Below are 12,604 nucleotides of genomic sequence, written 5' to 3'. Positions count from 1 at the left end.
GCTAAGTGAGATAAGCCAATCTCAAAAAACCAAAGGACTGATGATCTCGCTGATAAGCGGATGATGACATATAATGGGGGGTAGGAGGGGTTAGCGTTCAGGTTAGGGTTAGGGAGGGGGGCAAGAATGGAGGAAGGAAGGACTGTATAGAGGGAAAAGAGGGGTGGGTGGGGTGGGGGGAAGGGGGAAAAATGGCAGAATGAATCAAATAACATTGCCCTGTGTAAATTTATGGTTACACGAATGGTATGCCTTTACTCCATGTACAATCAAAATGTATCCCATTTGTTTACAATAAAAAAAAATGCCATTCCTTCTGTACTGGTGAAGCTGCTTGGTAATAACAAATCGGTTGGTGTTTCTTGCTTCATACAAGTTGTCCAGAGATCAGATTTTAAACAGTGACTCTTTGTGGTTCTAGAGTCATCAGAGGCTTCTTCAAGGTTCTTGCTAAAAATCTTGAACATCCTGAAATGTATGGTGCTGGGTGTGGGAATGGGTTTTTTTCCTGCTGCAGTGTGGGTCCGGGCTGACTGGCAATTGTTTTTGTGGCCTTTGACTTTGGCTTAGATTCTGTTGTAGTGGAAACCTCTTTTCTTTCACCCTCACTCCCTCCCATTTATTTTTCTTCATTGGGAGGGAGATAGTTACTAGATGGATTAATAATCAGTTTAATTCAGGGTTTGATGGATTACAGACTGACATCTGGATTTTAGTTAGTTTGGTTAGATGGTGAAGAAACAATTAAATGGGCATATGGCAGTGTGTGGGAAGTCTTCTTACCTTTACTCCTGACTGGGACATTTTGTCATGGAATTAGCAAAGAATAGAGGCTGTTGACTGCCTGTCACTGTGTGTGTGTGTGTTTGTGCTGGAATTGAACCCAGGGTGCCTAACCCCTGAGCCATATCCCCAGCCCTTTTTTATGTTTGATTTAGAGATAGTCAGGGTCTTGCTGAGTTGCTTAGACCCTTGCTAAGTTGCTAAGGCTAGCTTTGAACTTGAGATCCTCCTGCTTCAGCCTCGAAAGCCACTGGGCTTACAGGTGTGTACCATGGTGCCTCGCCTTGCTGTCACTTATGGTTGGCTGGTGTAGACCTGTTTCAGAAGTATTAGTGAAGAAAATACATTTGACTGAATTTATACAAATAAAGTTTGATAAGTTCTGAACATCTGATGTAAGGAGACTCTGATGTTGTACTTCTCAGTGGTTCTTCCAGTTTCTTGTGTGGGAATATATGTTGATTAGAAATGGTGTGTGTACCTCAGAAGTTGTCTGCCATGAAATCTGGTGGCTCAAAGGAAAGATGAGTGAAAGATTTGTTTTTAGAACGTTAGCAGAATTAAAAGGCTGTGTAAATAAGAGCATGACTGAATGCTGAGTCAGACTTGGAGAAAGCCATGTGCATTGATAGTTGGAGCTTTGGGTTCCTTGTACCTGGAGGTAAATCTGAACAAGAATACTGGTAGCAGAGACACACTTTGAGAAGAGGAGAAAGGATAGCTTGCCTGAGAATGTGTGGAATCTGATACTCTAATTAGGGCAGGTTACACTAATGCATGCTCCACTGTTGCCTAGTAGGTAGACCTTACCGGTGACTTTGGCTGGGCCTTCAGTTCCTAGATGGGGGCAGTGGTGGGAGGAACATTGATAAGTATTGACTTGATTGGCAGTTGTGACTTCTTTTCATGAGAATCACGGTTTGGGACTGGAACAGGACTTAAAAGGTCATGAATACTTGGAAAATTTACATCATGCTGAAGAATGAACTCAGAGACAGCAGTGTCTAGGTGATCCCTTAGGGTTGTGGCTGCTCCACAAGACCACAGTTTTAAGTGTCACGTGTTTCAGTATCACTGAGAGTTAAGAACACATGGTTAACTCCTTGTTTTCTCTTGGTGGTAGTACCTGTCAGTTGTCATTATGTAATGGATGAGGGGATGTTGTCAGCCGGTTTTCTTTTTAGACACCTGCTCTTTCAGTCTTAGAATGATCCCCCTTCTCACTGTGGATTTCTCATCCTTGCTTTGTTGTATAACTGTAGGTGGATTCAACAGTTATGCATTTGGCATCTATCATAGGCATAATATTTTGCTGCTAAGGTACTATCACGTCTCTGTTCTTAATTCTGAATATATTTAGGTAGTCAGGAGTGCACAGGCCCCAACCACTGTAGTGGCACATGCCTGTAATCCCAGCAAGTTGGGAAGCTGGGGCAGGAGGATCACAAGTTTGAGGCCAGCCTCAGCAACACCCTGTCTCAAAAAGGAAAAATGCCTGAGGATGTAGCTTTACTTTCTTGAAGGAGAGATGTGGAATATTATGGATAAGAGAAGCTTTGAGGACTAACTAGCTGCTCTGGGGAAGTGCAGGGTAATGGTGATTTTGGTGGAGAGAGGTTTTGGATTGAACATTTTTATATAATTTTTTTTTCCTTCAAATGATTGTTATATAGATGTTTTATTTCACATGTATGTCTATATCTCTTTTTGGCACCTTGCATATTATATAAGTAATTCTTTGCTGTGAAGTCACTGATGTTTTATAGAACCATCTTTTTGGCATGCTATGGGCAGTCATGTGTGCCTTGAAGGATCAGTATGTTATCAGATGATTGAGCCTTTTTGATTTTGCACTTAGTGTCTTTATATATTCCATACTGTGATCAGATAGTTATGTAGAGATCTGCAAACTTTTTCTGTAAAGGGCCAGTTAGTAATTATTTGTGGCCCTGCATGCAGGCCAAATGGTCTTTGCAGCTCCTGGGTGGGCTGTGTGTGTGAAAGCAGCACAGCCAGTGTAAACTGAGGAAGGCAGATATCTTCCTGTGGAACCTCACTACCTAAACAGGTGGTGGGCTGGATTTGTCTGTGGCCCATAGTTTGTCAGTGCCCATTCTAATCATTTAAAAAAATATTTTAACATATAGTGAGATATATTTGAGGAGTATATGTTGTGTGCAGATATTATTAAAAATTAGAATTGACAATTGTGTACCCACTAGCTTAAGAAATAGAATGTTGTCATTACCTTTGGTTCCCTGTGCTGCCTTCCTGACTGCCTTCCTCTTTCTGAGCTCCTTAAGGCATTTTATTGCTTTACTTTTATGGAGGTGTCATCTGTGAATGTATCCTTGTTATACGTTTTGCCTGCTATGAAACTATACAAATTGAATCATTTTGTTCTGTGACTTTTTTCCCTTTCAGCAATGTTTTGGGGGTCCATTTATTCAGTTGTTTGGGTACTGTGTCTTAGGTACTGTGCTGGGTATGTTAGTGGTGAGCAAAGCAGACAGAAGTCCCTGCCTTCCTGGAACTTACATTTTCCCAGTTAACAGGTGAGTGGAAGGTTCAGTCGCCACCTGGTGATGGGAGTAGAGAAAAGAAGTAAAGCCAGGGAGTGGGAGAGGGCTGCGTGCAGATTGAAATGCAGAGATCAGGTAGGCCTTGCTGAGAAGAGGTCCTGTGTATGGGTCGGGGTAATGTGTTGGAGGGGCTGTAGGAGGTCAGTATGCCCAAAGGCAGGTACAGGGGAATGGCAGGGTGTGTCTCCAGACCTAGGCCTTTGTTAGTTAAGATTTTGTCATTTTCTCTGAGATGGGACATCAGTGTTTTGAGCAGAAGTGTGACATGATATGGTTTCTAAAAGGTCCCCCTGTAGCTGTGTTAAGAATAGCTGTCCCTGTGCTGCTAGAAGGAGGCTAGAGGCTATGGCCCTGTTCCAGTGGAGCATTCATGGCAGCTTGGACTGAAGGGGAAGGAGGAAGTGAGAAGTGGTTGGAGTTTGGATCCTTCTTGAAGGGAGAGCAGACAGGAATTGCTGGCAGATTGGGTGTGGGCGTGAGACAGAAGTGAAGGATGATACCAGGAATTTTTGCTCGCGGTAGGAGTTGCCGTTTGTGAAGAAGGGAAGACTCTTGGGAGAGCAGGTTGTGGAAGTAAGATCAGGAGTTGAGTTTTGGGCCTGTACAGTTTGTAAAGCTCTTAGAGAGCAGGCTGGAGATGTGTAGGATGAAGGTCTTCGGAGTTCAGGGGCGGGTTCTGGGCTGCTGATAGCAACATGAATCTCACATGTTTAGATGACTGTGCAGTCTTGAGGCCAACCAAGCTAAAGTGCCCAGGGAAAGAGTACCAGAGGGAGCAACCTCGGAAGTAGGAGGAACTGGTGAGGGTGGCAGCCACGAAGCCCAGGGAAAGTGTCCTGAGAGAGGTGGGGACAGACCCTGTGTGGTGAGGACCGAGATTTGTCCCCTGGTGTTGGCGGCAGGAGAGTCAAGGATGACCTTGATGAGAGCCTTCCCAGGCAGTGCATGAAGGCCTGAGCGGGGATGGAGAGAGGACAGTTGCAGACTGTGTTCTGTCGAGGGGGTTTGCCACAGGGTTGAGGGAAGACTAGGTTTTGTTGTAATGGGAGAAACCACGGGGTTTTGTCATGCTGGTGGGAAATGACCTGTAGAGGAGGAGTAACTTCATGAAGTAGGAGAGGTGACATTTGCTGCAGCCTGGGTCTTGGGAAGACATCAGGGACTAGACTGAGTACCCATGTGGAGAGCTGGTGTCCACAGTCTTCTTCGTGAGAGGAAGGATAGCAGATGAGGGGCAGTGGAGCAGTGGAATGTTTGTTTTTCTTTTTTCCCTCTCTCAGTGAAAGTTGGGGAAAAAATTGTCAGCACTCAGTAAGGAAGAGGGGGAGTTAGAGTGAACCAAGAGTGAGGAGGGGAAAGAAAGGATGTGAATGGGAGCAGGGCCTGGTGGCACATCTCTGTCAGCTTGGGAGGCTGAGGCAGGAGGATCACAAGTTGGAGGCCAGCCTCTTCAATTTAGCAAGACTCTGTCTCAATTTAATAAAAAAAAAATGATGTGGTAAACCACCCTAGGGTTCCATCCTCAGTATCAAAACAACAACACCGTTAATGGGTTAGGGAGTGAGATGGGTAAGGTGGCCTGCCTCTCAGAGTGACCCTGAGTTGAAAAGCACGACAGCACAGCTCTGTTGTTCCCTGGAAGCCCAGCATGTGGTTCTTCATTTATAGGGTTGTGGTTTTCCAAGCAAGAATGGCAAAGCAAGGGAAGGTCAGGGAGTGATTATAAGGTGGGAAATGGTATTGACTGGGAATGGTGGGAAGTAAGGGCCTTAGATGTGATGTTTTTCCATAGTGACACATGGAACTGCAGTTTATTCCTTTCTACTTTTGTGTTATATTTTAGGCTGACGGGTCTCATTTTATTAGTCTTCTTGGCAGTGCAGAATAGGATTGTTTCTGGTGAGAAAGAAGGCTACTCTCAATTGCCAAAGTACCTCTCCAGGTTGTAGGCTTTGGAGAGAATTGCAGGGTGGTGGGACATCCATGTCTTCCATTTTATTTAGGAGATGATGCAGATTGTTTCTCTGAGTAGTTGTGCTGGTTTCCTCTACCAGCAGTGCTCCTGTACAGCTTCACCAGCTCTTGGACTATCAGACTGTTTATTTATTTTAAGTTGTAGATGGACACAGTACCTCTTTATTTTATTTGTTTATTTTTATATGGTGCTGAGGATTGAACCCAGTGCCTCACAGGTGCTAGGCATGCACTCTACCACTGAGCTACAACCCCAGCCCCTGTCAGACTCTTTTATATTTGCCAATTTGGTTGTATTTTTTGTGCTACTGAGAATTGAACCCAGGGCCTTGTGCATGCTAGGTAAGTGATCTACCACTGAGCTACTCTCCAGTGTTTTTTATTTTATTTTAAGACAGAATCTTCCTAAGTTGCCAAAGCTGGCCTCAAACTTGGGATCCTCTTGTTCAGTCTCCCAAATTGCTGGGATTTTAGGTGTGCTCCACTGTTCCTGGCAAAAGTGATTATCTAAAAAACTTACAGGCCTAATGGCCTATCTTTGGAGACAAGTCTATTCATATCCTTTCACATTTTATTTTTGCCTGGGTTTAATATTCTTTTCTCTGATTATTACTAAAGTTGAGCATCTTTTTGTGTTTTTCTTGACCATTTGAATTTTTATTTTTGTGAAATGTCTGGTCTCTCCTGACTGCACACACACATTATTAGTTGTTTAGCTTTTCTTATTTGTAATAATTCCTATGTAGTCTGATTATTTTATTAATTATTTGTGACAAATATCTTTTCCCAATTTGTGGCTTATTTTTACTGTATTTATGGGATTTAAAAAGAAGATGTTTATTAAAAGCACAGATTCTAAAGGCAAAAAAGGAACTGGGTTCTTTTAGTCCTCTTTCTAGCCCACCTTCTACCCAGGTAGATGAGTAAACAGATTTTTAAATTTTTACTTATTGATTGATACTGGCGATTGAACTCAGGGTTACCTGACCACTGAGTTACATCCCCAGACCTTTTTAAATATTTTATTTAGAGACAGGTTCTTGCTAAGAACCTTAATTGCTAAGCTAAGTGCCTCGCTACGTTGCTGAAGGCTGTCTCTGAACTCAGGATCCTCCTGCCTCAGCCTCCTGAGCCATTGGAATTACCAGCATGCACCACTGTGCCCAGCTACAGATTTTTAATTTATAGCTAGTTGTTTTAAAAAAGTTTTATGACTTTTCTCCTTACAAGTCTTACATGTCTCTTTTTCTGTTTTTGTGTGTTTGTAGGTGGGGGGGATGCGGTACTGGGGATTGAACTCAGGGGTGCTCTATTAGTGAGCTCTATCTGCATCTGTTTTTTTAAATTTTGAAACAGGGTCTTGCTAAATTGCTTAAGCTGGCCTCACATTTACAGTCCTAACTCAGCTGGGATTATAGGCCTCTGCCACCATGCCTGACCTTTATACATCTTTTGTTAGATTCATTCTTTGAGTATGTTAGAGCTTCTGTGCTATTGTAAATGATGTTTTTAAAGTTAACATTTCTGTTTGCTGGCAAATGGAAGTATAGTTGACTTATATTTGCTCTTTTTTTTAATATCTACTTTTTTAGTTGTAGGTGACACAATACCTTTCTTTTATTTTTATGTGTTGCTGAGAATCGAACCCAGGGCCCCACACGTGCCAGGTGAGGGCTCTACCACTGAACCCCAACCCCAACCCCATATTTGCTCTTTCACGCAGAAACTTCTTCAACCTAATAAATGGCCTGTGGACTCACTTGGGGTTTTTATGTAGATAATCTTCTCATTTTTGAATAATGACAGTTTTTTCTTTCTCGGCAATTCTCACCTGTAAATGATCTTGCATTCTAGGCCTGTTGCACTGCTTGGGACAGCCATCACAATGGAGAACATATGTGGTAATGGCAGGCACCACTGTCAGCAGTTTCAAAGAAAATGCTTTCATTTTTCACAATTAAATGTGTGGGTACTTGTAACAAGTTGAGAATGATAGGGGCTGGAGTCGTGACTCAATGGTAGAGCACTTGCCTGGCATGTGTGAGGCTCTGGGTTTGATACTCAGCATCACATATAAATAAATTTTAAAAAAATTAAAAAGTTCCATTAAAACAAAAAAGAAATATATGGCAGAACCAAGTTTCTTTAAAAAAAAAAAAAAAAAGATAAAACCTTGTTTGGTTTAACTGAGAGCCTAGAATTAATTACAGGTTGTGGTTCATGCCTGTAATACCAGCAGTTTGGGAGGCGGAGGCAGGAGGATCACCAAGATCAAGGCCAGTCTTAGCAATTCAGGGAAACTTTGTCATAAAACAAAATTTTGGGGGGGAACTAGGAACTGAGTTCAGGGGTGCTCTACCATTGAGCTATATCCCCAGTTCTTTTTATTTTACTTTTAAAATTTTGAGATTGTGTGTGGCTAAGTTGCCCAGTCTGGCCTGGACCTTGTCATCCTCCTGCCTTATCCTCCCCAGGCTTTGGGATTACAGGTATGCTCCACCATGCCCTGCAGTATTCACTCCTTAAAAAGAATGTTTAGTTCATTATATTTTAGCCTTTTAATATGCTTTTATATACTTACATGCCAACCATAACTGAATAAAATAGTAATTTCCTTTCAAGTACCACTTTAGCTGTAGCTCATAAATTTTGTATGTAGAATTTTATCTTTTAGGTGGAGATGTATTCATGATTTTCATTACGATTTCTTGTCTTTTTTAAAAAAAATCTTTGTTATTGATTGCTAACTTACTTTCTGTTAAGATGTGGTCTAAACTGATTTTTATTCTTTGAAATTTGTTGAAGTTTGTTTCAATGCTTGGTTTGTGACAGATTTTCTTCAGTCTTCCACCTGTGTTTAAAAGAATCTTTCCAGGTTTAAGGTGAGACTTTCATGACTACAGGATGAAACATTCATTGACTTCACATTGACAGTGATAACCTTAACTAGTTTTGTCTGCTTGTTTGGTCAGTTATGGGGTGAAGGGGTTGTTAAAATACTTGGTATGTTGGGAGATTTGTCAAATTCTTCAGGTTCTCAGTTTTTGCTTTGCTTCTGTAAGTTCAGAATTTTTGAATTGCCAGTGACTTAAAGTTGGTTATTCTGTAAATCTTTGTTTCTAGGCATGTTTTTTCTTTTAGAGTATATTTTGTCAGATACCACATTGCTATATACCAAGTGACTTATTGGTTAGTGTTTGCTTAGAATATCTTTTTGTAACCTTTTACTTTCAAGTGTTTGTTTTGTGACTTTAATGTTTAAGATGTGCCCTTGAAAATAGTAACTGTATTTTGGTTTTTAATTTGACTCTAAATTGATGAGTTACTCCATTTGCATTAATTGGAATTGAAATATTTGATTCACTTCTACTTTCTTATGTTGTACTTCCTAGCATGACTTTTTTTTTCTATTTTTCTTATCTTCCTTTATGTATTGTGGAATTTTTTCCCCCTTAAATTATGTACTACTTTCGAGGTAATCTTAGCTGTTTCATATTTAACTGAGAACCTAGAATTAATTAATATCTTTAGGGCTGGGGAGATAGCTCAGTTGGTAAAGTGCTTGCCTTGCAAGCATAGATCCCTGTGTTCAATCCCCAGCACCGCAAAAAAAAAAAAAAAAAAAAAAAAAAAATTGCCCTCATAAGAATCTTGGCATACTTTACTCTTACAGCCCTCCCACTTTGTATTCTATTATTACCCCATTTTCATTGTTGCACTTAAAATCCCATAAATTAGGAATTTCTACATTGTCATTCTTAAAAGGCGATTTGGGATGGAGAGTGTTTCCTTTAGACTTTAGTGGTGTTTGCCATCTTCTTTTTCCATTGTTGCTGTTGAGATCATTTAGAAGTTAGTTGTCAGTTGTTCCTCTAAATTCTAAATGGAATTTCCTTTTAAAACTTTTGCCCCTCTTCCTCAGTTTCACTAACAATTATTTAGGAAAATAATTCTTGTTTCTTACACTTGCTCTTTCTGAGGATTGGCAAATTTCTTCAATTAAAAAAAGTTTTCAGCTGTGTTTCTTTGATGTTGTCTCCTGCTTTTTCAGTTACCTCTTTCTGATACTGTTCAGAACTTTCTTGTACCTTCTCACTTCATTTTCTATGCTTTTTAAAAAAAATTTAAGTTTTTTATATGGAATGTTTCACAAATTTGCGTGTGATCCTTGTACAGTGGCCACACTAATCTCTGTATCATTCCAGTTTTAGTATATGTGCTGCTGAAGTGAGCACTCTATGTTGTTTTTAATGTTTTTCATTGTTTCATCTTCTTTTAAAAATATTTTCAGTTGTAGGTGGACATAATATCTTCATTTATTTATATGTGGTGCTGAGAATCGAACCCAGTGCCTCACATAAGCTAGGCAAGTGCTCTACCACTGAGCCACAACCCCAGCCCCATTGTTTCATCTTTCCAGGTTATCTTCAAGGGTATTTTTTCCAGCTCCATCTTTGGTTTTAACAATTCTCTTTTCAGCTGTGTCCAGTTGGAATTTTATCAGTTGACCAAGTTTAATTTCATTTATCACATTTTTTTTTTTTTTTTTTTTTACTACGGATGGAATCCAGGGGCACTTTACCACTGAGCTACATCCCTAGCTGTTTTTATGTTTCATTTTGAGACAGGGTCTCACTAAGTTACTTAGGGCCTTGCTAAGTTGCTGAGGTTGGTTTGAACTTGCAATCCTCCTGTTTTAGCCTCCCAAGCTGCTGGGATTATTGGCATGCATCACCATGCCTGGCTTCATCTTATTTTTAAATTTTTGATAAATTCTAGTTCTTCACCAAGTCAGCTTGTTCTTTATTGGCAATCTCTTACTCTGTAAGTATACTTCCTATAATGTGTTGTTTCAACAAAATTAACCATATATTCTACAGGTAATACTAGTGTTTATGTACTTTCTGGTCTGGTTTTTGTTTGTTTTTGGAAGCTTATTTCTTTTATTTTTGAGTGTGTGGTCATGGTCTTTATTTATCATGTTCTGGTTCAAGAAAAACAGCCAGATACCCTAGGTACAGTTGTAGTCAGTGTTCAACAAGTATTCATTGAGCTCCTGTTATATACTGGACACGTCTGGATATTTGATCTTTATCAAAGAATAAAATGAACAGTATCCCATGCTTTCATGAAGCTTTACTTCAACTGAAACCTTCTGGGGTGGGTATAGAGGTGACTGAAAATTTTCTCCTTGAGCTTTGCATTTCAAGAAACTCTTTAATATCTTATCCAGTGTGTATGTATTTTATTAGGATTGAACCCAGGGGCACACAACCACTGAGTTGCATCCTCAGCCATATATATATTATATGTTTTAGTTGTTGATGGATTATTTATTTATTTATGGTGCTAAGAATCGAAACTAGTGCCTCACACATACTAGGCAACATTCTACTGCTGAGCCACAACCCCAGCCCCCCCTACCCCTTTTTATTTTTTATTTTGAGACAGGGCCTTGCTAAATTATACAGGCTGACCTTGAATTTGTGATCCTCCTGCCTCAGCCTTTTGAGTTGCTGGGATTATAGGCATGCACCACTGTGTTTGGCCTTATCCAGGGTTTTAAGGTGTCTGCCCAAAGTTCTTCTCTTGTTGGCCATGCTAGCAGATATGTTTATTATTTTTAGGTTGCTAGTGTTTATTTGCCAGTTTGGATTACTCTTTTGTATTCAAGCAATCTGTTAGTTACCAAGTACCAGATAGATGTTTTGAATAAGTATCAGTATTTAAGAACCTTTAAAAATGACAGTAGAGGATTTTTATTTTAAGAACTAGCAAATATGAATGTTTCCTTTAATATGGATCGTTGCTGTGTTGATGAAGAATTTCTTAGATTTTCTACTTGTTCACATTAGTTAGGTCATTTTTATTTCCAAAAATGGGAAAAATTTCAAGGATAATTGCTGTTTTGAAAACATTAATAGGACCTTTATGTGACTCTAGCCAAGTATAAAGCACCAGAAACAATCTGGAAAAGGGATGTGCATCAAAATAGATTATGAGTATAGTCTGTTTTGAGGAAATTTCAGAAAAGAATAGAATTCAGCATTTCTTAAGAGAATGGAGGACTGTCTTACATTTCTTTACATTTAAAGTCTTTTCTTTGACTAGGAAGTTAGCAGGAGGCAAATCAGGAACAAAAGCACCGCTGAAGGATCTGAAGGCATGCGGATTGGAGCTAGTGTTGCAATTTATTTGATGACAGGTGGCAGCAGGCCCTGTAAGTTCTGGTGCCACCCTGCCTCTGCCATAACTTTCCTTGAGGAGGGCTCAGGGGTTGGTGCCAGTGTGAACAGTGCTGTGGATCCCGGAAGCACAGGGTTAATAACTACCTTTGATCCTATCTTAGTATCTTCTAGTGGAGCCAAAGATTTTGAAATGCAGAGGCTGCATAACAGTTTTTTTTTTTAATCAGACTTCGAAAAGCAGAATTTAATGCTCTTCCAGGGTGGAAGGGGAAGGAATGAGAATGGATTACAGGGGACGTGAGTTAGAGAGGGAGGATTAAAAACAAACATTACTGGGCATGTTTGTGTCCACCCTCTTATCAAGGTAGAGAGGGTCCATTCTTGTTACTTACCATACTTTCAGGAATAGTTTTCCAATTCTTGGCATCAGTTACTAGTTTTAGTTAGCTTTTTGTCACTGTGACCAAAATACCTGACAAGAACAACTTGGAGGTGGGAAGTGTTTTAGGTGCTCAAGGTTTTCGAAGTCCTGGTCCATAGATGCCACCTCCAAAGCTCTGGGCCCAAGCTGAGGCAGAGCATCATGGGGAAAGGGCCCCAAGGCAAAGGCTTGTTAGCGCATGGCAGCATGGAAGCAGAGGTGGTGGGGAGGGGTGACAGGGAAGATGCACCTTTCCAGGTTACTCCCCTAGTGACCTACCTCCTCCAACCACTCCCCACCTGTTTACAGTGACCACCCAGTCAGTCCATTCAAACCAGAATGGACTGATAGATTACTGCCCTCTAATCCAGTCATTTCATCTGTGAGTATTCCTACACTAATAGGAGCTTTTGCAGGGTACCTCATGTCCATATCGGAACACTACTTAAGTGCCTTGTGTTTAGTATGAACCTGCAGCCTTCCCTTGCTCACTTAACCTACCCTTCAGATCTGGTAAATGTCACTTGTTTTGCTTGGGAATGCCTGCTAGTAAGTTGTCATTTGTGCTTGATTGTTTACATGTATTATTTATTTATTTTTATGTTTTTTTTGTTGTTGTTGATGATGGCCTTTTATTTATTCATAGGCTGTGCTGA

At 40.4% G+C, this 12,604-nt stretch overlaps 1 protein-coding gene and 1 non-coding gene across 24 annotated transcripts in view; one reads left to right on the top strand and one right to left on the bottom strand.

The window, feature by feature from the left end:
* Nucleotides 1–12,604, top strand: part of Ppp6r3 (protein phosphatase 6 regulatory subunit 3) — a 131,611-nt gene that overhangs the window by 4,790 nt on the left and 114,217 nt on the right. The gene's annotated exons all lie outside the window — the stretch shown is intronic.
* Nucleotides 9,471–9,574, bottom strand: LOC124960790 (U6 spliceosomal RNA). Its single transcript, XR_007104122.1, has one exon. It is a non-coding gene; the product is annotated as a U6 spliceosomal RNA (small nuclear RNA).

The sequence above is a fragment of the Sciurus carolinensis genome, chromosome 11 (assembly GCF_902686445.1).
Source record: "Sciurus carolinensis chromosome 11, mSciCar1.2, whole genome shotgun sequence".
Lineage (NCBI taxonomy): Eukaryota > Metazoa > Chordata > Mammalia > Rodentia > Sciuridae > Sciurus > Sciurus carolinensis.
The sequence above is the reverse complement of the archived record's forward strand: the minus strand, read 5'-3'. Positions and strand labels throughout refer to the sequence as shown.